Source organism: Dasypus novemcinctus, chromosome 12, assembly GCF_030445035.2.
Source record: "Dasypus novemcinctus isolate mDasNov1 chromosome 12, mDasNov1.1.hap2, whole genome shotgun sequence".
Classification (NCBI taxonomy): Eukaryota; Metazoa; Chordata; class Mammalia; order Cingulata; family Dasypodidae; genus Dasypus; species Dasypus novemcinctus.
The window spans coordinates 715,373-740,905 of NC_080684.1; positions in this window are offsets into that span (position 1 = coordinate 715,373).

The window sequence follows — 25,533 nt, forward strand, 5'->3', positions numbered from 1 at the left end:
AAATAAATTCTCTAAATTGTTTACTATGTAAAAAATAAATAAATAAATAAAATAAAATAAAATAAATGCAAATTAATTTTTAAAAACAGAAGATGACCAGCTATAGAAACCCTTGTACCTTGTTGGTGGTGATGTAAAGTGGTGCAGCCAATGTGGAAAATAGTTTGACAGTTTCTCAGAATGTTAAACATAGAATTACCTTATGACCCAGTAATTCCACTCATAGAGAAATACACAAGAGAATTGCAAGTGGGAACACAAGACAGACATCTGTACATAAATGTTGGTTGTGGTCTTACTCAAAATAGCCAAAATGTGAATGCAACCCAAGTGTCTATCAACAGATGAATGAGAAAACAAAATGTGGTATATCTATGCAATGGAATGTTATTCAGCTGTAAAAAGAAGTGAAGTGTTGATACATGCTAAAATACACATGACCCTTGAAGACATCTTGTGGAATGAAATAAGTCAGGCACAAAAGGTCCAATATTGCATGATTTGCAGTATATGAAATACTTAGAATAAGCAAATTCATAGAGAGAGAAAACAGAGAAATGGTGACCAGGGGTGAGGGGAGGATAGAATGTGGAGGTATTGCTAAATGAAGATGAGTTTCATTTGGGAATGATAAAAATAATTCGGAAATAGGTAGCGTTAAAAGTAACACAGTATTGTACACGTACTTAATGTCAAAGAATTGCCCGCTTAAAATGGTTAAAATTATTTTTGTGTTATGCATACTTTACTACAATTAGAATGTAATTAATGAATCATGTAAAAATCCTGCAAATCTATTTTATTACTGTTTATGACCTGAGGAATGAAAGTTCAGAAAAGCCGAGTGAATGTGCTCGAGGAGTCCCAGGGCAAGTGCTGGAAAGCTGTTGTTCAGTGTTCTCTTTCCCTACCTCGTGTAAGTCAGAGCGGTCTTATTTTTGTGTATTCAAGGCCAGCCCAGTCTTTACCCTCAGAAGGCACCCAGTAAAGTAGTGGTCAAATCACAGGCGTGTAAACAAGTTACGTTCCCCCTCCTGTTGCCTCCAAGCCCGAGGCATGGCGCACGCCCACGCAGGATGGAACGGAGGCAGCAGCCTAGGGCACACTCACCCCGGGCACGGGGGCAAATGCGACAGTTTCTAGCCAACAGCCGCAGAAACTTCCCCGGCTCCAGGGTTTCAGGGGTCTCGGCGAGTTACAAGGAAGCACTGGGCAGGCGCAGGGAGGTCTTGTAGAGTTTGTGGCAGCCGGGTGCCCCCGCAGTAGAAGCCTGCTCCCTCCCCAGGTCTGTGCCTGCCACAGGACCTGTCCGTTTAATTCTTCCACGCCATGGAAGGAGGTGGAAGAACGGGGCAGTTCAGGGCAGACCTTGGCATTCCAGATGTGGGTTTGACCCAGGCTCTGCCAGTATCTTAACTTTCCTGGGCCCAGATTCCTCTAATCCCACAAAATGGGGTTAGAGTGTTCTCTGGGTGTCAAAGTTGCGACGAGGTTAGACAAGGGGCTCGGCATGCACCTTGCTGGGAGCCGGGCACGCCGCGAGCCCTCGGGCAGGGTGCGCTCCTGTAAGACAGGTGGCTAGCCCGCCTTGCTTCCTGGGGCTGCCCTAGCAACGCAGCACAGCCTGGATGACGTAGCAACAGAAATGGCCTCTCTCACAGTTCTGGAAGCCAGAAGGTCCAAATCACGGAGCAGCAGGGCCATGCTCCATCTGCAACCTGTAGGGAGGCGGCCTCGTTGTCTCTTCCGGCTCCTGGTGTGTGCTGGCCATCCTTCGGGCTCCTTGGTTTGGCGATGCAGAGCCCAGTCCTGTCCTCCAAGGGCGTTCGCCCCAGTGTCTGTCTGTGTCAAATTCTCTTCCTCATAAGGACACCAGTCCTGGGGATTGGGTTGGCCTCACCTTACCTAATCACACCTTCGAGCATCCTATTTCCAAAGAGCCACTTTCATGGAACTGGTAATGAGAGCTTGATCGTGTCCTCTTTTGAGAGGACACAACTGAATCTTTTAGAGAACTTGAATTGTCCCCTGCAGAGATCCTCATGGAGAACCTCAGTGATAGCAGTTTCTGCTTCTTCCCCTGCCAGGATTACCAGCTGCTGAGAGGGACTGTTGAGGAGACCCCAACTCCTGAAAAAGTACCTCCCAATGACCCTTCTCTAAGTACCCTGAGAACACTGAAATATGAAATATGATAGCCTAAATCCTACTCAAGTTACTCTGTTTGGAAAAGGAAGTTAAAACTTTCTTTCATTAGAAGTCCAAATTTTGGTTCCTTAAAATGTATTGGTGATCTCTTCCCCAAAATCTCTAAATACCCTCCTTACTCAGCTTTGCTGCCTCTCCAGCCTGGCCTCATTAAGACCAGCTAATACCACAGGCAATATTGTATTTTATACCAATACCTCAAGTGACTTAAGAGTTGCCTTCAGATGTGTTCTATAACCAAAAGGTACTGAGTTAAAAAATGACTTATTGCCATGCATATTGCATAAGTTACAAACAAGGTAGAATTTGATTTCCTGCAAACATTCTGAAATATTTGCTTTATATCAGGAAAACCATTCCTCTCTTTCTCTAATAGTTCACAGGCCAAAATGGGTGATAGGATCATGACCATGTGGGCTTCGGAAGAATCTTCTTTATGGTGTCCAGCAGGTGAAATCTGACCCTTAAGACTTGGCTTTCAAGGAGCAGTAGGCAGCTGGTTCCTTAGAAAACCAATGTTATTTGTGGCGTTACACTGGAGCAGATTTAAATCCAAACACAAAGGTCAATGTACCTTTAAATAAATTTTGGAAGAAAATGGTGTGTTCTCTCAGTTTCCTAAATCTTTGAGCTTCCAGACATCTGATGCCCTGAAAATGGATCAAATATTGCCTTTTCACAATATAATTGAACAACTTTCAGAAATCCCCTTCTCGAAAAGAGAATTTCAAAGTCGAGGTCAAGTTTTCCTCTTCATGCTTTGTAGCTACATTTTTAATGAAACCTGTTTCCCTAGAACATGTACATAAACTGTTGAGGCAGAAAGACACATCTTAAGTAAATGCCAAAAGTTGGCATGAATCAACCTCCCCTTGAATGTTTGTGGTCTTTCACCACAGCATGTTCAAAAAACATTTTTCTTCATAGAATATATTTAAACTTGTCAACTGATGGCTTCTAGTATTACTAGATATTATTGGGTTTCCCAAGGAGACAATAACTTTAGTGGTGCCAAAATTTATGTACTTTGGTTCAGCTCTAACTGATCTGATTCTTATGTGAAAGAACAATGGCTCATAGAAAACAGACATTCTTCTGGAAAGACCAGGTTACAACATATAGCCTATCTCCACAATCATTGAAAGTCAATTACTGGTGCCATATTTACAGCCCTGCATCCCCACCTTGGAGTGAACAAATTGGGCGCAATGTCAGAGTCCTCTTCTCTGAATTAGCATCCTTCAGGCTTGCTGAGAAAGCATTCTCTGTAGATAAACACATGGTTTCCTTCATCCTCACATTGACTTATATCACCCCAGTCCTTTCACATAATAAAAAGAGATTTCTCTTTTTTTATTTATGCCTTTTCTAGTTCTTACCCAGATGTCAAGGTGTTCTCCTGGTTTTATTAATTGTCATAAAGCCAACATTTTCTTCATTTTTCCTGATGTTAATCCCCAACTTATTGTGCACTTTCTGATAATTTCTTGTACTCATTCAAAGTTTTCTATTCATCTTTCACTTGAAAAATCAAGCAGTTATAAAATTAAACACAATGCTACCAAAAGATGCACTTCATTTGCTAATATTGCCGGATAATAATAAGGTCTCACAATGGATCCAGCATATGGGGACTCCATGCTGCCCTAATGCAGTCTGAGAATCTCATGGGGCCCCAAAGCTTGGGACCAACCCCGAAACCATTACATGCCAGATAGAGGTCCTTAGACAAGGTACTTAACCTAAGTCTCAGTTTACTAAGTTTTTCAATCCATAAAACAATATGTGTGAAATATGCAAAATTAAGTTACTTATACAAATATAATGTTCCATAAATTACTTGCACCTTAGAGTCATTTAAGTGTATGTAATTCTTTATATATATAGCAATTCTACCATTCCACAGCATTATGTATATTATCATTCCATTACCTAGGGAGCAATGGCTGCAAATAAACAGATATCTATTAAAACATCTAAGATAAATGTTGTATTTGGACAGGTTTCTAAATTTGATTTTAAAATACTGATGTTGAAATGCCCCCTTATAAATCACCAGTAGTCACAAAACAGCATCCAAAAGAGGTGAACTTAGAGCTTTCAATTTGTATAAGTTCTAGCTTTATAGTGGAAATCCTCTCAAATACAATGAGCATTCTCTGACTTAAATTCCAAACCAACTCATGTAATTAAAATGTAAACTTACGTTTTTACATAAATGTTTACAAGTCTAGAGATGGAATCCAATCATTGATGCTGTGAAATTAATAGCTGGAAGGATAGAAACATTTGTCAAATTGTAACAATGCTTTCTAAAGTCAACTGCTTTGCCTGGGGACAGTAACTTATTAATGTCAGATTCAGTTCCCATGTCTTCCTTCTCCTGGACCTAGATGGCTTCCTCTGAGTGCGTGACATTTAAAACTACTTCCACTCCTCTCAAATAATCCAATGAGAGAAATATATGTCCAACCAGAGATTTGATATTAAACAATTACTTTTTTCTTTAGCTTGTGAGTCCACAATAAATTAATTTATGAAATAAATTCAGATTTGGTTTTGCCAAATCTGAAAAACTGTAAATGTAAGCAATGAGTTTCACTCAGGTGACATAGAGCATTGTAAATAGGACACTCAAGAAGTCAAAATGTCCAAACTTTAAAGAGGGAGGCACAGCCTATCCTGAATAAAATACTTCCTTTTCTCTCAAGGCCACCATTCATTCACAGGTGTTTATGGCACAGGCAAGTAAATTTTGCAAGTAGTCTTCAGATCTGAAAACATGGTGGAAAAGGCAGCAACACACCTTTATAGCATCAGTGCCTCATAGGTGGATGTATAGCTTCCTGGCTTAGAGAAGTGCCCTCCAGTCAGGTAGATTTAGGGTCACATTTCAGTTCTGCCATTCGTTTAGTGTCCCAGCTGCAAAACACATACTATAAAACAGGTTGGCTTAATAATAGGAATATTTTGGTTCTGGGTTTCAGTGGTTGGGTTTCCTTCCTCTTGGAGCAGTGTTGTCTTCTGGCTGGCCAGATAACCTCTGCAGTTCCTTGGCTTTTCTGTTTCATGGCAATGCACAGGTCAGCATCTTCTCCTTTCCCTTTTGAGTTCCATTGACTTCATTCTCCTGTGGCTTCCTGCACCATCTGACTTTCACGCTACTTAGGACAACTCCAGCATGCCTGATTAAATCCCAACCTAAGTCAGTGGGGCCACATCGTAACTGAAGTACCATCTTGAAGAGATCTTTACAATGGGCCCACACCCACCAGAATGGAGACCAAGACCAAGACCATGTCCAAACTGGGTGCACAATTCAATCCACCACAGCCACGTGTTATGTGAATTTAGGTAAGCTGCTTGATTTTTGAGTCACAGTTTTCCACATCAGTGAAATAGAGGTAAAATTAAATGCTAAAACCTAGTCACCAGGGTGTTGTAAAGATTAAATAATGTATTGCATGTAAAATGCCTAGAAAGCTGTGGGAGGAAGGGTGCCCGGCTTGCCACAGTAGCAAACAGTGCGGCAAGAAGTGATACCGCCTCTGCCCACTGGGCCTAGATAAGGTGACTACGCCTGACTAGGCCTTTGCTGCTAGCGACTGGCCGGCGCTGCCCTCCCCCTTTCTATCTCCCGCCTAGCCCAACATCCGGCCAGCTCTCACTCCCCCTTTCCCCTCCCCTATTCCAAACCTCTCAGCCAGCCCTCGCTATCTTTTCCGCCAGTCCCGCCCTTGTTGCCGGCGTACAGTCTGCCCTCTTCCCCGGTGACTGCTTACCTCGGGGCTGTCCATCAGCTTCAGCCTGTCCACTGCTACCCCGTAGCTAGCCCTCCCTATATCTTACTCCTCCCTCTACCCAACCCTATATAACCAAGTGTACTTCCGTAATAAAGCAGACCTGTTCTTGCGCTCAAGTGGTCTCCGTGGTTTTTCCCCAACCGCGCGTCCCCTACGCCTGGAGAACCGGTGCTCCCTCTTGGGGCACCCCCCGCCGGTGGTTTGGCAGGAGCAAGCCCCCCCCGACTCTTGGGCCTGAGCGAGGACGAGACCCTCACGCTCAGCCACAGAAAGCTACAAAAAATCTCAATACACCCTAGCTATTACCATAATAGTCTGTGTCCCGTGGATTCCCTGTTAACAGATGAAAACAAGTGCCGGGACAATGCTCTGCAGTACCTAGGTTTTGGCTTCTTCCCCATCTGGCGTTCTTCCCTCCTACTATGGAAGGCTCTTACCCACGTGGAGGCTAGTTACTAAGCTCCTTTCCTAAGGGTCTCTTACACATGTGTCCACACAACTGTTCCAGCCCAGAAACAACTTCACACTCCCCACTGAATCTGCTTTCCTGAGAAGCATGGCATGCTACATGAATAACAGATTAAATTTTTTTTTGGTACCAGGGCCAGGGAATGAACCTGGGACCTCTTATGTGGGAAGCCAGCACTCAAGCACTGAGTCCTATCAGCTCCGCTGAGTTGGTTTTTTCATTTGTTTGCTTGTTATTTTTTTTTGCATTTTTTTTTAGAAAGCACCAGGGACTGAACCTGGGACCTCCCATGTAGGAAGCAGGTGCTCAACAGCTTGAGCCACATCCACTCCCAGTTTAATTTTTGACATGCCATTTAATGCAAAACACAAGCTTCTCCCAAGTGGCCAATCAGAGAAAAAAAGAAAATTCTCCCCAGCCACTGCCACCACTGCCACCCCTTCTATAGCCTCCATGGCCCAGGGTCCTCCCTGCCATGGACCCCAGGACCATCACTACCACCCCAATCGATGCTTCCATTGTCCGCTGGTAACGAGAACTGTGGGCTCGGCCATTGTAAGCCTCCTGAGGCTGCATGCATTCTGAATTTTGTACACTTCTGCCATAATGTATCATACATTTTAAAGTGCTCCCATGTCGCACATTAATTATAATTTAGGGACATTTATCTGAATTGAGTTACAGTTGACTATATGGACTTGTAAACCCACTGCTACATTTTATAGACAGTTAAACATTCATTAATATTGATTTTGGAATCGCTTTTCATATTTCTGGACCATTTTTCCAAAATATTTTGCATCTCTTAAGCCTTTGAAAAGAACACATGTCTACCGTGCCTTTGAATAGTACTAAACAAATGGCCTATCTGCAAGGAAATAATGAGCATTTGCCAGACTGTAAACCAACCTACTGCTTCCTTCATCGAACGAGTTTGGCTGCTGAAAATATATCACCTGAATTAAACATCGTGTTGAGCGAGGTAATTAATTTACATTCTGGCACCAGCTTTTCTCGCATTACAGACTGGTAACAAACAGCTCCAGCTCCAGTAGCCAACACACTTCTACACTGTGAGTGCCATCGCCTTAGAAAAGACAGCGTTCCTCCCCGATCACCCAAAATGCTCCTGGATGGCCCCAAGATCAGCTACTGCTTCAGCCACTTTTATTCCTCACCTGCTGCCAGGATGCAACAAAATTATGCCGTGCATATACATATGCAAGGACTCTATTATTTTCCAAAGTTGTGTGGACCTAAGAAGCATTTGGGGAGCTTGCTGAACACATAGTGCCCAGGCACTCACCCTTAGTCCATAAAATTCAGAGGGCTCGGGAATCGTGTTTTTAATAAAGTCTATCAAGTGACTCTAACACTGGTAATCCATGAAAGACACTGCACCTTTGCACTGTAGCAAAATACCTCTGAGGCTTCAAGTATGGTGCCGCCCTCCCTTCACGTGCAGAAGATCTTAAGGAAAAGGTCAAGGAGCAGCCAAAGGCAGATCATGATGCCACTGCCAAGCTGAGCCAGGATCGGCAACCACCCACCTCCAGAATTCTTATTCTGTGGGAAAAATAAACTACCTAGAATTGCATTTTTCTATTATTTATGGCCAAACACAATCCTGATAGATCATTTTCAAAGTCAATTGCTCCATGGAACCGTTCACCCAAAATCATGAGTCGCCCTGATTTTTCTCTCAGCATGCTGATTTTTCATTAGCGCTCTCTCTGTTCTCCTCCACTTGGTCAGCTTCTCTCATTTTATCTCTGCGGCCATGGTTTATGCGTGGTGTTTGTACTTGCCCAACAAGATTTTAAGTGATTTTGGAGGCACCTACATAGCACTAGCAGTGCTGTAAACAGGGTCCCGTATGGTAAAGACTGGACTGTCGAGTCAATTCAAAATGCCCGTCTGCCTCCTCGTATCGTATGCCACTCTCCCTCTTCTCTGGACTCAGGGTATTTGGACAGTCCCAGGGCTGTTTTACGTATAGTTTCCCCTGCCCACCTGCACTGCCCTTCTGCTCCTTGTCTTCCTATTCCCCATTGGTCCTTCAGGTTTAGTTTGAACTTATCCTGCTCCCAGGTTAGACAGCTCTTTATAACATTCCCAAAAGTCACTGAATTTCCTCATTTACCTTACTTATCACCCTAGTACTTGCTGGTGATTTTCTATCCTATCCATCAACCTACATAACTCCACCTATGATCATGGTGGGAAAAATATGGATTATGTCTATCATACTGACTGATTTGGGGGACCTTATTTAGTCCAGTCGCTGACACAGACTGGGCAATCAATTAAATTTGAATGAAGGAAAGGACAGATGAACCAATAGTTTGAGTCTCACAGCCTCTGCCTGTGACTTTGGAAATGGCACTCCATTTCTTGCTGTTCTCTTGCACTCTTCGGAGGTAATACCCTGGAGACCCAGACAGTACCTTGGATCAGGCACATCTCTGAAACCTTTGCTTAAGCTGTGTGGAGCCCCAGCTGCCCCAGCACCATGGAAGGAAACCAGCTTTGAGGCAAAAAGGAATGCATGACCTTGACAAGCTGAGGGTCAGGAGTTCTGGGCAATGTTTGAGGGTATCCAGAACATAGAGGAAAAAAGCAATTGCAAACTTTTTTTTTCATTTTTCAATCACATATTTTATGATGGTCAAAAGTTGTCTGTGAACCCTATGACCCTCACACTGATCTTGTGGTTACAAATATCTCCGGAAGAATATTCTCTATTTTAATCCAAATCCTTTGAAATAGGTGGAGGAGTTGAAGAGACACATGTGTCAGGTGGAGAACTAGGGACAATGTGAGCCACTGATGGGCACCCTAGTGTCAGCAGTGGAGTGGGTTGCAATTTGACTTTGCTAAGTATCTTCATCCCTCAGCTCCAGTATTTTCATGTTCTTACCTGCAGACATGTGTTGACTTAGGACAGGGATTGAGGAGATTCATTTTAAAAACCCCTAAGATTCTTGCCTAGTCTAATATTCACCAATACGTTACTTTCCATGAATGGAGTCGAGTTGAGTCTTTGAAAGTGAACTGCCTGAACAAATATCCTTTTACATATCAGGTGTTTAATTCTGTGCAAAAATAGGAAAGTATTGGCTTAAAATGTAGCAAGACCAACAATAATTAAGGACCCTGCAAAATCTTTCCAGTGATATAAGTACAGATATCTTAAATTAAGGTATTCTTCAAAATAATTTCCTTGGGAATATATGTTGTCCTGTGATCTCCAACAACCTCTTCTAAGCAACTCTGTCTTTATTCGATTTTAAGTATGCTTTCTCAGCAGAGATTTCAAGTCAGATTGGTTGAACGAACTTTACAAATGCTGCGGCTACCAGTGAAAGGTATTAAAATTAAAAATACTGCATATTACCATATTGTATATAGTCCACGCATTGCAATTTAAATTTGAAAATGAAGACGTTTGAAGGCTTTTTTAAGCATGATTAAGAGGCACCAAGCAATGAAAAGTAATGTGTTATAGCCAGTCCAACTTCGCTTCATGAAGATATTTTCTCGTAATGATTTTCTGACAAAATTAACTAATGCCCAGGCATAGGCATTAAGAAATAATGATATTCTCACCATGACACTTTTTAGCTACAATAACACTTTCCAAGTGTGGCTTTGCCTTTGGGGAGGTAATTCACTGGCTGGAAGATGTGGGCAGTTATATTTTTCATTTTATAATAATTAAAATTATTTTTTCAATTTCTACACAAAGGATCAATGGTATTTTTATTAATTTTCATCTTTCAAAGAAAAGGGTAAAAAATCCCTTTATTAGTAGCACAATAAGCTACATGATTTCCATGAGTGTTTTCAGCACCTCATGGTCAGCGCATAAGGACACTGAAGGGCTTGGTATCCATCTCCCCTTTCTAGGGTAGAGGCAAAAACCACCATATCAAGAGTGTGTCTCCAATAACACAGGGCACTCTATCAAATGAAGTCGAAATTAGGGAAAACTGACAGTTCAGTTTCACATCCAACTCAGTGAAGGAAACTTAATTGGATGATTATAAATAATATCTACTTTTTACTCCATGTTTAATCAATATATTATGTTGCAATTGAGAAAAGTTGAATCCCAACTCTCTGCTCCCCTAAACACCTTTCCAGTTTGCTGATGTTGCCTCCCCAATCTTTTACCAAAAAGACAAAACACAAATTTCATGTACAAAGAGGAGGGAAGCTTCACAATGAGAGGACAGAACCAAACACCAGGTACATGCAAGAAATGCAAATGGATAGGAGGCATGTAAAGAAGGTCTGGGCCAAATTGCTACAAAAAGGCACAATGTGCCTACTCTGGGTCTTCAAAGCTGAGTGGCCAGAAACATCCAACTCATGCATCAAGTCTCAAAAGACCAAAACACCCAGCCACTGCTGTCATTTTCTGCTGAGTACATAACCAGAAGTTATGCACTCTCTGGGAGTTAGGTTAAAGAGGAGAAAAGAACTAGCAGTTCTCAATACAAATCAGTTATTGAAACAGGTTTTACAATGGGTGAAACCTTCAACTTTTAAGTGGGGAAGTCTCATCTTTCCTGAAGTCTGGAGCAATTACTAGTAAATGGTCATGATTCTGTTCTAGAAGATATGTAAGGTTTCACATTAAAAAGCCCATTTTTCATATTCTTTTATCAGAACCCCTACTAGATTACTCTCCTTGACATTAAAAGAAAGAAGATTGAAGCATCGAATACTTTGAGGTCAGAAGAGCCAGCAGTTAACAGTTAGGTAAGAAAAATTATTCCTGGCTTAGGTCCCTTGAAACAAGAACTCTTTTATATTATTCCTTTTAAACTAAAAATAATCCTTTCTTCTCACTTTCCTTGCAGTGAAAGCAATAAATATTCATTACAGGAGAACTGTAAAACATAGGGAACCAAAAAGAATGACAAAAATCAAAAGCCATATTTGTACCCCTCATATAATCACAATTGTACTTTATTATTTTTTCTTTATGGATTTTTATTTCTGAGAGGTGTGGGGAAGTGGTGTGTGTGTGTGTTTTTTCAAAAGAGTAATAAGGAAGAGGATTCATCTCTGATTATTGGGCTTGTTGAGAAATACAGCTAATGATTAATTCTTAGTAGCAGGACTATCTGAAAGACTTCTAAAAATGGCAGTGTATATTGTGTTAAACTGTATATTGTTGGCTTTCTTATGATGTGACAGCCCTGCATCACCTCCATTTTCCTCCCTACTTGCAGTAAAATCATCTCCCTGCTGTCTTCTTTTATTGACATTTTGGGTGGAAATGGAAAGGGGAGCTGTACTCAACTTTTCAGTTGATTTTAAGTAGAGATAATTTAAGTCACAGGAACAAAATTGCCAAGAAAAGATGGAAAATACCATTAAAAAATCAAAGCGACAGGGACTGCTGTAAGCCCTTACAGGATCCTTTGCAGTTTGGAGGAGAGAACCTGGGTTCTTTACTCTACAAGAGAAGTATCTCAAGATGGATTTCTGAAAGCACCAAGGAATGGATGGCTCAAGAATGCCGTAGGCTTTGGGATGCAAAAGTTGCTGAGATTTCACCCATGTAAGCATCAACTCACAACTGTCCTCTCCCCTCCAATTTCCTGTAAGCCTATCATCCAGTCTCTAGCTCTCTGAGACAGCTTGATTTGCTTATTTCATGTCAGAGAGGTCATGTAGTATTTGTCCTTCAATGCCTGGCTTGCTTCACTCAACGTAAGGTCCTCAGGATTCATCCATGTTATCCCATGTGTTTGTACTGCAGTCCTTCTTACAGGGATATAATATTCCATTTTATGATATACCACATTTTGTTTATCCATTCATCTGTTGATGGGCATTTCGGTTGATTCCAACATTTGGCAATAGCAAATAATACCACTATGAACATTGGTGTGCATATATTCATTCATGTCTTTGTTTTCAGTTCTTCTGGGTATATCCCCAGCAGTGGAATTGCTGGGTCATATGGCAAATCTATAAATAGTTTTTTGAGGCACAGCCAAACAGTCCTCCAGAATGACTGAATCATTCTGCATTCCTACCAGCAGTGGATGACAGTCCTCATTTCTCCACATCCTCTCCAACACATGTAGTTTTCTGTTTTTCTAATAGATGCCAGTGTAATGGGAGTAAAATGGTATTGCACTGTAGTTTTGATTTGCATTTCCCTAATAGCTAGTGATTTTTGAACATATTTTCATGTGTTTTTCAGCCATTTGTATTTCTTCTTTGGAGAAGCGTCTGTTTAAATATCTTGCCCATTTTTCAAAGGTGTTATTTGTCTTTTTATTTTAGAGATAAAAGTCTTCTTTATATATGCTGGATATTACTCTCCTATCAGATATGTGGTTACCAAATATTTTTTTCCCATTGGGTAGGAGTCTTTTCACTTTCTTGACAAAATCCCTTAAAGTGCAAAAGGCTTTAATTTTGAGGACATCTCATTTATCTATTTGTTTTTTTGCTGCTTGTGCTTTGGATGTGCTTTTGAAGTTCATGAAGCTATTTCCTAATACAATGTCCTATAGATGTTTCCCTACATTGTTTTCCAAGATCTTTATGGTCTTGGCTGTTATATTTAGGTCTTTGACTTTTGTATAAGGTGTGAGATGATAATCCTCTTTTATTCTTTTGCATATGGATATACAGTTTTCCAAACACCATTTGTTGAAGAGGCCATTCTCTCCCAGTTGAGTGAGCTTGGTGGCCTTGTTGAATAGATGACTGTATATGTGAAGATTTATATCAGAGCTCTCAATTAAAACTAGGCCTAGAGCTGCAGGGTGCCTAATAATTACCTCCTGAGAGCCTCCATTCTACTCAAATATGGCCACTCTGTAAGCCAAACTCAGCATGTAAATGCATTACTTTCCCCCCAGTGTGGGACATGACTCCCAGGAATGAGCCTCCCTGATGCTGAGCCTTCCTGGCTACCAATCACCAGCTGGTGATGCAACTAGAAAAAGACCTTGAATAAAAGGGGGAAATGGTAAAGACAAATGAGTTTATATGGCTAAAAGACTTTAAAAAGAGTTGGGAGGACATCAGAGGGGTCACAGTTATGCCTGTCTCAGCAGGATCCCAGAGACAGCCAAAGTAGATGCAATCCCAGTTATTGGTGCTCCTGGGGGCTACAGAAACACAAAAGTTCTACAGTCATGGCAGATGGCTCTGGAGTTCAGCACCTTGTCAGTGAGCCCTACTTTGGAATTTGTGTTCCTGATTGTGATGGAGTTGGGCTCAGATGTGACCCTTCTACACATGCCTCTTTTGTCACTTATATAGAACCTGTGGTTGGTGCTGGGGTTGGTGTATACTCAGGAGACTTGAATCCTTGCATTGGCCATGTGCCAACTGTGCCCTGAGACTCAGCAGAGTTGCAACTCATACTCTCTAGTTTGTTGGGCTTACCCAGGTCAATTAACATGGAGGTGAAAATGGTCATCCGCCACACCAGGGAATCAAGAGTGCTTACAACTGCAAGCAGGAGAATAGCATCCTTTAATCATGTGGGATCTAAGCCCCCTCTCAATCTAGAGGTGGAGTGGTCATCATCAGCCCAGGGTCCACAGGATGGAGGGATAAAATATGGATTAGAGTGGGCTTACTGATATTCTACTATAGACCTATTATGACTCTAGCAATGGAGGAAATTTTATCATTGATGTGGAGACAATGGCCATGGTAGTTGCTGAGGGCAGGAAGAAGGAAGAAGAGATGTGATGTTTGGGCATTTTTGGCATTTGGAGTTGTCCTAAATGATATTGCAGGTTCAGATGCTGGATATTATATATCCTGCCATAATTCCATGAGTAGACTGGGGGAGAGTGTAAACTACAATGTAAACTATAATCCATGCAGTGCAGCAGTGCTCCAAAATGTAATCACCAAATGCAGTGAATGTGCAACAATGATGAAAGAGGTTGTTGATGTGGGAGGAGTGGGGGGTGATGTGGGGTATACGGGAACCTCTTATATTTTTTAATGTAAACTTTTTTGTGATCTATGTATCTTTTTTTAAAAAAGACTATTAAAAAAAAGTCATATTAAAGGCATAAAAAAAAAATAAGTTGCTGAGGAATCTCAAACAGCCCTATGTCATGAATGGCCATTCCATTCTATCAAATGTAGTCGCTGCAGCCAAAAATACCTTAAAGTTCTCTAAATGTTTAATCGCTTTCAAAACAATGTCCAACAGAGTTTGAATCTGGGCCGTGATGTATGAAAAGTTCCCTATCTTCTCTGAGCTTCACTTTCCCCATAGTAAAACTGAGATAGCATTACCACCCTCAGTCATGGTGATAAGTCATAAGCTAAGTGTATAAGGGGACTAGCCCTAGGCTGGCATATAGTAGGCAACTCACAATTATAGATTCCCCATCCTTCCATTGATAGCACCTCCCCTGTACTGGGTTTTTCTATTACCCTTTTTGTTTTCTTAGTACAGCATTCTTGTATTTGCCATTTCTCATATTGAAATCTCCTGGCATGAATTTTCTAGTTTAATATCTCACTTCCTGTGGCTGAGATGCTCAGTACCTTGCAAGGTGATACTATCTTAATTTAATATGTTTATCTGTAAGTCTGTGCCAGTGAAAGATGGCTTAAGCACAACTTCAGGACTTGTCAGTCCACACTTGCATGATCATTCTACCAGCTTTCATTTCCACACTTTGGAGATACCTAGAACAGCTGAAACAATTTAAAAGGAAATGAAACAAGGGGGATCTCCCTTTTATGCTATCTGTTAAAGAGTTGCAGAAATTGTGCTGACTAGTCAAGAAGAAAGAAGAGTCAAGAGACTACATGGTCGCTGTCTTCAAATGTTACACCTTTTATTTAATGTTCAGTAATTTTTCATAGAGACAGAGTGTCTTTGTTCCAGAAGGGTATATTACTGACTCATGGGATAACTTTAGAAGGCACTTTCTTAGTCAAGAGCCCAGGAGACCTACAACGCAGTCTCTTTGAGTCCAAGGACTCTAGGAACCAGAAATATATATGGAATCCAGGAACAGTGATCAATGAACATCTCAGCAATGTCTGCAAATTCATGAGTTTGAACCATTCTAACCTGTGACTTTTAAAGTAAACTAAGTACACTGAACATACAGTCATTACCTGACTCTGCATCAGGGATGTGGCATGACAGAAAGAACTGAGATATAAATTAAACCTTGTATTGATTTTGATCCAAATTCTCCCTAAATCAATTTATTAGGTCTCCAAATGACTAAAGCAAACTGAAACAAAAAAAATTCTCTAAAATAGGATAAACAGTCATCTTACCCTGGTCTATATTTTCTCGAATATAAGAACTAAGACCACTGAGTACAGGGCATAAAAGAACATATTTATACTGAAAGTCTAAAGGAGCCATTGTGGGAAGAAGCTGTGGCTCAATCAATTGGGCTCCCATCTACTATATGGGAGGGCCTGGGTTCGTGTCCCAGGGCCTCCTTGTGAAGGCAAGTTGGCCCATGCCCATGGAGAGCTGACTGCCTGCGCCCACAGAGAGCTGACGCAGCAAAATGACACAACAAAGAGAGACAAACAGACACAGAAGAACATGCAGTGAATGGGCACAGAGAGCAGACAGCAAGCAAGCTGCAAGGGGGGGAATCAACCAATCGACCAATAAATAAATAAAAAGGAGCCATTGAGTTTATCAGAGTAGGTAGTATGTTTGTCATTGAATGTATTCAGACTGAGCCTGTGATGGCTTGGCAAAGAAGCAATAGAGAAGACAATGACTAAAGGGGTCGTAGCTAGATAACCTTAATGTTTGCTTTTCAGCCTGAAATGTAATAAAATTCAGAAGACACAGCCACAGAAGGAGTGGCCTCAATGGAGGAAACTTTAGGCCAGATAAAAAGGAAGGACCATAGAATTATAGATCGACAGTGAGGGATCTTTGATCTCAAGAGATCCTAAGGCATTCTTCAAACTACTCTTCAAAGATTTTTTGAAATTTTACCCACTACTCCTATCCCCACTATCATCTGGTTACCACTTACCAGATAGTCATCTTTGGTGTTCCAGAAAAGAGTTTGACTCCTCAGATTACTTGGTCTATGAAGTTTGGGCTTAAAGGGGATAACTTTGAAAGACTTTGGTTCAAGCTTCCAGAATTTGTGTCTCATTGAGAAAAATTCATTGCAGATTCCAAGATTATTCTCATATTTATCTCCAGGTTACTATTACTATAGAGTAAGGAACAACAGGGTATACTGAAGGAAGGTGTATGGAAGCCATTGAATGGAACAGGTTATTCACTTTCCAATGGAAAATATGAATGAACAGAAATTCACCTCCCTTCTAATGAGCAAAGTATGATTCTTTCCCTGCCTATCAAGTCTGTTCATTTTTTAATAATTTTTCAACCTGCACCCTCAACAATTCCTAAAACAGTCAATCTCAGTCAGGGAAGATAAAGCAAGGTTTTCCTTTCGCACCCAACTGAAATACTAATCCATTTTATAGCATCAGTATTTCAACTGATTTTAACTTCAGGCCATGCCTCACATATGGAGGAAGGCAGAAGTGTCTTGGGATCCTCCTTATGCTGAGATGTCCAGTAGAATGCCATCTTACCTAGATGGGTTCAGAAATCCCTAACACTCAGTTCCAGTTATAGCTTGCCTGCCTCCAAACTAATTTCCTCTGCTTTCCACAAGCATTTAGACAACCTCCAAATGCCAGAGGCAGATGTCGGTTGCTGCCAGAAGGACGTATGCAAGACAGCTGTCCTACAACTTCCTGTCTGCATTTAAGGGTCCACAGGTGAGCCATCACCACCACCTGAGTCCTGCCCTGGTAGCACAGACATTTCCAGGAAGCAAAAAGCTATTTGTTACCTTTTGTAGATTTTGCATAACTCTATTTGCTTATGAAATGTGGCATGTGTCCAGTTCTTTTTTTCCACACAGCACAATGAATATATCACTCCATTAGCCCACAGCTTAAAGCTGATTTCCCTATCATCATTTGTTTAGGGCTTAATAGTGTTTACCAAGGCTTTCACTGAGTTCTTTGTGACATGCTGCAGAAGCCAGCCGAGCAGCTGTAGCTAACAGGCTCGGGGCAGAGCCATTCCAATGCAAAATCATTGGCTTGATGCATCTCAAGGCATTTGGCTAGTGTGCTCTGAAAAATAAAAAGGCTCTAACAAAAGAAATGAACTGTTGGGGACCAAGCAGACAAAGGAAATAGCATGGACTTATCAAGATGCATTATGGATTTAGCATCCTTGGTTAGGGAGACAAAAGGAGGGGGAAGAAAGGGATGTAGCCCATTTATCAGACCACAGCTGTGGGCGTGGATGTCAGGACAGACAGGCATTCATAATGGCCACCTTTCTGACTTCCCATTTGGTGCAATTCAGAGATGTCGATGGAGCAAGTGGTGGCTGCAGTTAAAAGTGGACCACCCATCCATCTCTGTGGCTGTCAGGGCCACCCTATAAAAGTGGGAAAGGTGTCAAGCTTATTGTATACAGTGCAACTTCCTTTGGGTCTGAGAATGTTCATTCTTACTTTACCCAGAATTTAAATTTGCTACTCCTCGCCAAGAATCACTGTGCTTTGCTTTTTAGTCATATCCACTGACAGAAGAATGAAAGACCCTATCCCCTACCATGGCCTTTTCAGATACAAACAAGCACGGGTTTGGGGACCCTGGGCGTGCTGTAATTCTTTGTGTCTATTTAGATGTTGAAAGTAAATCTTTGCATGAGTCCTTCTTGAGGAGGGCATGAGGCACTCCTGACTCCCATGCTAATTAAATAGAAGTCTTCTAGAAGATCATATTTTAATAGATTTTTCAGGTTTTTCAGATATGTTAATTTTTGTTGTTCTTTTGCCTTTGTTTCCATCCTACAAATTCTTAACATACGTCTTGCATCTTAAAAGTCAAGGTAAGTTAAGTTCCCCATGTTTGTCTACTAAAGTCATTGGGATGATCGTGTTTGGTTTTCAAAAATCTCATTGGAAGATTCTGTCCTGATTTTTTTAGAAAATGGTGGCTGTCAGGAAGTCAAGGGCAGTGCAAGTGGGTGGCTTTAGCCCTGACTTCCTATTTTAACCTAGGCTCCTTGGAAACCATTTGCAGGTGCATCCTGGAAAAGAGAGGCACTCCAGGGGGAAAAGGGAAATCTGGTTCCCAAACTCTCTGATCTTGGCTTCACAAGAACACACCATCCCTACTTTGGAGATGTTTTTCATTCCCTGCCTGTGCCTGTACTGTCTCCTCTATCCTTTATTTAATTTCTCTGTTTCAGTTTCATTATCATTAAAACTGGAATAATGATAGACCCTACTTCATAGAGGTGTGGCGAGGGTCAGATGAGGCAATATGTGTAAAACACTCAGCAAGTTGCCAGATGGATACTCAACACTAGCTCATATGTCAGCTATTATTTGCTAATTAAGTTCTCTTAATCCCCTACCCCCTTGAGCAAAACTGTCAAACCTACAACAAAAATTTACACAAACTGAGCGTGGCCTTGGACTCCTGTTACAACTTCCAGGCTGTTCAGACAGATGCAAATGAAAACAGTATCCCCCATTCTTCTCATCCTGGTAAGCAATGAGCCTGGCAAATCTTCTTCCTGAACCAGGTTTTCAAGCGTGCTCGCTTCCTGACCTTAAGAGCGATTTCTGTTACAGTCTGACAGGAATCTAATCGTGAGTGGTTTGAATCAGTTCTGTCTGTGAAGGTGGAAAAGCCCTTGAGATTTGGGGGAAGAAAGCTTGATCCCGCGCTTGGCTCCTCCTGGGAGGAGCAGGGCAGTGACATACTGCCACCTACGGGTGGAAGGTCTCCACGGATCCAGTGCTGTTTAGCTTTGGCCAAACAGAATCATCTGAGAGAAAATACTGTCAGGGGATTTGAGGAGAACAAGGGGTAAGCCAGCAAATATTTGAGATTTGGAGAGTCTTACGCAGCTGCCTGATTATGCAAAGAAAGGACTGGACAGAGTTTTGTGCCAAATAATAATAATAATAAGTGTGTAGAGTAGAGGGGAAGAGAATAGACTAAGGCATGAGATCCCTGTTCCTCTCTAGCTGTCCTCTGGCTGTAGACCAAAAAAAGGAACCACTCTACTCCTGAATTTCCTCTTGTGGAAACATGGACACAAAGGAATGAGTGGGACAGTGCACGAATAACCTTCAGCAGGGAGTCCTTCTCATGGTAGCTTTCAAGAAACAATAGCCATTAAACATTTTCTGTGGCTTTATACTCTCCTGGAGCATCTGTAAGTGCTGGACAGGGTGCCTTATATAAGGGAAGGGCTCAAAAATCTTCAGTGATAAGTGAAGCCACTTAGGTTCCTTAAACTTTGAGATGCCAAACACATATCAGCAAGGATTATCTGGTTCCTGGAGAATATCAGGAGATGCAACTGTTTTAGTTCCAGTCAGGGGAGACTGAACTGTGAAGGGCTGGCACTGGATCTTCCCATTGGGACGGGAGGAACATGTGGTCTGTCCCCTGTGCAGGTAACTAAGACTTGAGATCCATCTTCAGATCAGGTGGTCCAGAATTGGGGAGCAAGCCGTTTCCACAGTGGGTTTAGCCCACCAGGGGCCCGATGCTCTGAGGTTGAGGCAGCAGGCAGGCCAGTCCATGCAACCTGTCCACAGCAGGTGGGAGGTACTCAGTTCAGTCCCAGGCAGCTGCCCTCACCAGGCAGGAATCTGGAAAGGTAAATGAAATGGAAGGAGGGAAAAACTGAAGTGCTGGACTGAGACTCAAGCCAAGTCACCTTTACTGGCACCTTACAGATTAGGATGGAGGGGAGGTCCTGTGGGGCTGGAGTTTCAGGGCCAGCAGGAGCCGTGGATGTGCCTCTGAAGTGGAGGCAGCTCTCCCACTAGAGCCAGAGTAAGGTAGTGGTGGTCTAAGCCTCGTGTGGACACACCAATGAGGACATGGGGAGAGGACAGTGAACAAAACATGCCCAAATTCCATGTCATAAAGCAAAAGCAACCACATTTGTTTTTCTTATAACTTTGTATTTGGGCACAGCATGGCAGAGAGAGCTCAGTTCAGTTCCTTTCAGTGTCTGCTGGAATGGCTTGAAGGCTGGATTTCTGAAAGGCTCACTCACTGGTCCAAGGGTGCAAGCTGATTGTTGGCAGGGTACTCACACAAGACTGTATGGAGGAACACTTACTCATGGCCTCTTGTGTGGCCCAGGTTTAATCAAAGCATGGCAACTAAATTTCCAGGGCTAGTGGAGAGAGAGGTGGAACCTGTATTCTATTATCCTTACCTCGTTGAGTCACACCACATCACTTCCACCATCTTCTTCTGGATGGAGCAGTCACAAGCCCATTCAGGGTCAAGGGCAGAGAGCCTACACTTCTAAACAGGGGGTAGCAGTGTTCTAGAAAAAGAAATAGCACCAGAAGTATTGCCATGGTAAGTTTGGGAAAACACCATCTGCCAATAGCCTGCCCTCTTTGTTTGATAGAGACTCAGATTAAGGTATGAATGCATGAAGAAATTTTCAGATGGCGAATGGATATTAGAAGTATACGGTGCAAAGGCTATAGAAAAAGTAGGTTTTTGGTTGGCTAACCACAGAACAAATGAAACATTTCTTAACTTTATTTGGTAAAGATAAAAGATACTGCCACAATTTTATTCTCAGGCATTTTCACCATGAAAAATTAGCTCTCATTGTCTATGAGTACAGTCAATATTGTACTTTATTCATGCTAAATCTCATTTCCAATTTCCTTTTCTCTATTTCTCTGTATTCATATAATTCTTTTCTTGGTCAAATATTCTATGAGAATAAATGCATGGTCTGTCAAAATCATTTGGTTGATCTGGAAAAATCTGCTTCCATATATTCTTGAGAATCAGAAAACCTATTAACTTTTGGGTATAGTGAATTTACTGTTTTAAAGTTGTCATTTTAACAGAATTCAAATTAATAGACCAAAACTGCTTCATATTACACTAAATTAGATCCTCTGGTTCAGCAGATGAGGGAAGATATTGGCTTCCCTCCTTGTACTCCAAGTCATAGAGTTATGATCTAATGCTGTTCCCACCAGTTCTCCTAGCTCCCTCCATCCCCAATTTTCGGAGGGAGAACCAGCCAGTGAGTAAAAAGCTTAAGGAAAGCAAGGACTGAACAATTTTATTAAATTTTCCATGGACATGGTACAAAATTAAAATTATACCTAAAAACCTCCAGTAAAATGTCAACCTCCCTCCCTTGGGCCCCAGCCACCAAGGTTCCCTTCTCAGAGCAGTCAACTCCATCAGAATTACATGGGCTTGCTCACACATCTGTGGCTTAGCGTAAAGGAGAGCATGCTTTACCCACTAAACTTTGTCTGGTGTCCTTCAGTAGGGATCCATCATAGATTACTTAGCCAAGTAATCTGGTGGCTGGTGGCTGTTCCGGTTGTTCCTCTATCTTGGATATTATCAGCCACACAGGGTTTGAATGTTGGTCTGGGCCATTATGCTCACCCAGTTTTTCTGGGGAGGTCTTATTGAACAGAGGGGTAAGAGGCAGAATCTGGAAAGCTTTCTTACTCCCCAGGAGATTCCCTTTGGATTACAGCCTTATGAAATGGCCAGCTTCTTCCAATTGCACTGCACAAGAGAGTGTGAGAAAACATCTGGAGAAAATCCTGAAGATTGGCTGCTTTATAGTTTCCTCTGATGCTCAGAATCTTAGACACTCCAGTGGGAGACTCTATGTTCCTTGGGGTGATTATCACTTACTCTCAAATGTATTTTAAGCCCCTGAAGAAGTGTCCCCCTTTGGAGTCCCCCACATTTGCAAGTAGATGGGAAATAGCTCAACCTCAGGAGGGCCCTGTCATCTGAGCTGGTTCAGCTTCTGCAGATGTTGGTTAAGAGTCTGGACTGGGCCTGTTTCATCAGCCGTCCCCTTCACCTCTCTGTGGAGAAGATTGCTAGACTCAAGCTGAGTTACACACCAATGCGATGGAGCCTGTGCTTCCTCTACTGGAAAGGCCAGGTCAGGGAAAAGCAACTGGGCTTCCTTAAGCTCTTCCTGTGAAGGTCAGCTGCTGAGGTTAGGATTATTGCTAGGACTGCAGTGAGAACTTGGGAGTGTTGACACCAAAAGACCTGCCCCAGCTCCTCTGACTTCGGGAATGATGAGAGCAGAGAATTCAGACTGTGGAGGCCACCTGAAACTGAGCCCAGCACTGCCTCTTCTGAAGCATGGCATTGCCAAAGTCATTCCTCCTTGTTCACCTCCATCAAAGGATGGCTCAGAATAACATCAAGTTCCTGGAGATATTTTCTTTGTCCTGCCAGGTTCCATAGAGCAGACTTAAAATTTAGACTCAAAAATCCCATTTTGGCTACTAAATTCTAAGCTCTTTTGCAAACCAGAACTCGGGAGACCATACTGAGCCCACAAGAATATTTGATTTGTTGAGTGTAAGACTTGAAAGTATGTATTTGTGTCTTCAGCTGGCCCTGCGTGCTCCAGTTCATATTCATTCCGCAGACCTTAAGAATCTGAAACAGACTTCCGGCAAGATGGTGGCTGAGTGAGCTTGCCTTGCTGTCTCTCCTGGGAAGAGGCAGCTGGGCACAGCTGGAGGTTCTCCGGGACCAGGCTTTTTCAGGATTTTTTCAGGGCAGGAAGTGTCTGGACATCGATTTGGTGGGAAGGTAACGGAAAGGACTGGTCTATAAGATATAAATTGGGACTTTTCAGGAGGGGGAGGCAAGATGGCAGCTGAGTGAACTTCCCGGTTACTAGCTCCTGGGGGGAATTGGCTGGGAGGCGTCGGAGACTCTTTGGGACCGGCTGTTTCGGGATTTTTCCTGGTCCGGAGGTGTCTGGACATCGATTTGGAGGGAAGGTAACAGAGAGGATCCATCTGTGAAATATACACGGAGATCCCAGCTACGTGTGGAGGATTCCCTCCTTGGGTAGGTGGAGCCGAGGCAGCTAGCACCGCGCGGAGCCCCGGCGGGTGGCGGCCAGGGTAGCCGAGTCCGGCCGAGCCCGGCTGAGCCGCGGCGGGCGGAGGGGCGGAGCCCAGCTGGGCTCAGCCGAGCCCAGCCGCGCCGCGCCGGGTGGCGAGCGGGAGTGCCGAGCCGTGCTGCGCCGCGCCGGGCGGCAAGCGGGAAAGCCGAGCCCGGCCGAGCCCAGCCGAGCCCAGCCGAGCCGCGGCGGGCGGCGGGCGGGGGACCGGAGCCCAGCTGAGCCCAGCCGAGCCTGGCGGCGGGGTTTCTGTTCTTTGGTTTTTTTTTTTTGTTTGTTTTTTTATTTTTTTATTTTTTGTTGTTGTTGTTGTTCTTGGTGTTCTTTTTTTTTCAATCCTCTCTTTCTTGTCCCCAATATTCTTCTTATACTATTTTACCTTAACAATACAATAGGTCCTACAGGAAATACCTCACATTTGCTGGGTTTCCTCACCCTCCACTGCCTCATTTCTCTGTGAATAGATTTAGCCTATCTACACTATCCCCTTTCCCCTACAACTTGATATCCTCCACCATCTGCTATCTCTCCTATATTCCATCTCCCTTTCTTTGATCCACAAAGTGTCTAACTCTTAATTTCTAATACCTTTGTTTAGTTTTCCATCTGGTATTCATCCCTGAAACTATTACCTTTCTTTTCTCTTTCCCTCTCTCACGAAAACAATAGCCTCTTAGTACGTACCACATTCCTCCCATATTCAGTCATCTACCTCATTATAGGTACTTTCCTACTACTATAACTCTACACAATTTACATGATCTAACCTCCATCCTCCCAGAACTCATATTGTTGCTTTGTAAACATATATCACCAATACTACTTCACACTTTTTCCTTCCTTACACAATTGCCTTTCCCCAGCACTAATACTTTCCTTTAAAGTGAGCTTAACTAGCAACAAGAAATTGGAATAAGAAGAACAAAGTGACAAAGAGAAGATATAACACTTACGCAAAAACAACAGCTAATTAATCTCCAAGACTAGACAAAGAAGCTAAGGAACTGATTAAACCCGTCAAGAAAAAATGTTGACAAGACAGCAACAAAAATCTACAAACCAAACCAGTAATCAGGAAAACATGGCTGAATCCAATCAACAAACTGAAAATCAGGAAGGGGGGCAGGACTTCGCACAAGCAATGAAAGATCTCAGAACATTTATCACCGACAAATTTGATGAAGTAATGAAAGAGGTTAACAGCGTGAAGACAACACTTGGAGGGGAAATTGCAGACATGCGCAAAAAAATAACAGATATGATGGGAATGAACACCACAATTCAAGAAATCAAAAATACACTTGCAGCAAATATCAGCAGACTAGAAGAGGCAGAGCAGAGAATTATTGATGTGGAAGACAGTGCATTGGAAATCAAACAGATAGTAGAAGTGGTCAATAAAAAGGTAGAAAAAATCCAGATAGGACTTAGGGACCTGAATGATAACGCAAAACGCTCAAACATACGTATTATAGGCATTCCAGAAGGAGAAGAGAAGGGAAAGGGGTCAGAAGGAGTGTTGCATGAAATAATGAATGAAAACTTCCCAAATCTACTGAAAGAGACAGATGTACATATCCAAGAAGCACAGCGCACTCCACTGGTCATAAACCCCAACAGGCCCACCCCAAGACATATACTTGTCAAATTATCCAATGCTCAAGACAAAGAAAAAATTCTAAAAGCAGCAAGAGAAAAGAAAACCATCACATACAAGGGAAACTCCATAAGATTAAGTGCTGATTTCTCATCTGAAACGATGGAGGCAAGAAGGCAGTGGTATGATATAGTCAAGGTACTAAAGGAAAAAAATTTCCAACCAAGAATACTCTATCCAGCTAAACTAGCATTCAAAAATGATGGAGAGTTCAAAATATTCACAGATAAACAGAAACTGAAAGAGTATATCAACAAGAAACCTCCCCTTCAAGAAATTCTTAAGGGGAATTCTGCAGGAAGAAAGGAAAAAACAGGACAGTCAGAGATGGAGGAGAGTGTAAAAGCAACAAGAAAGACAAAAATAGAAGGGGAAAATAAAATAA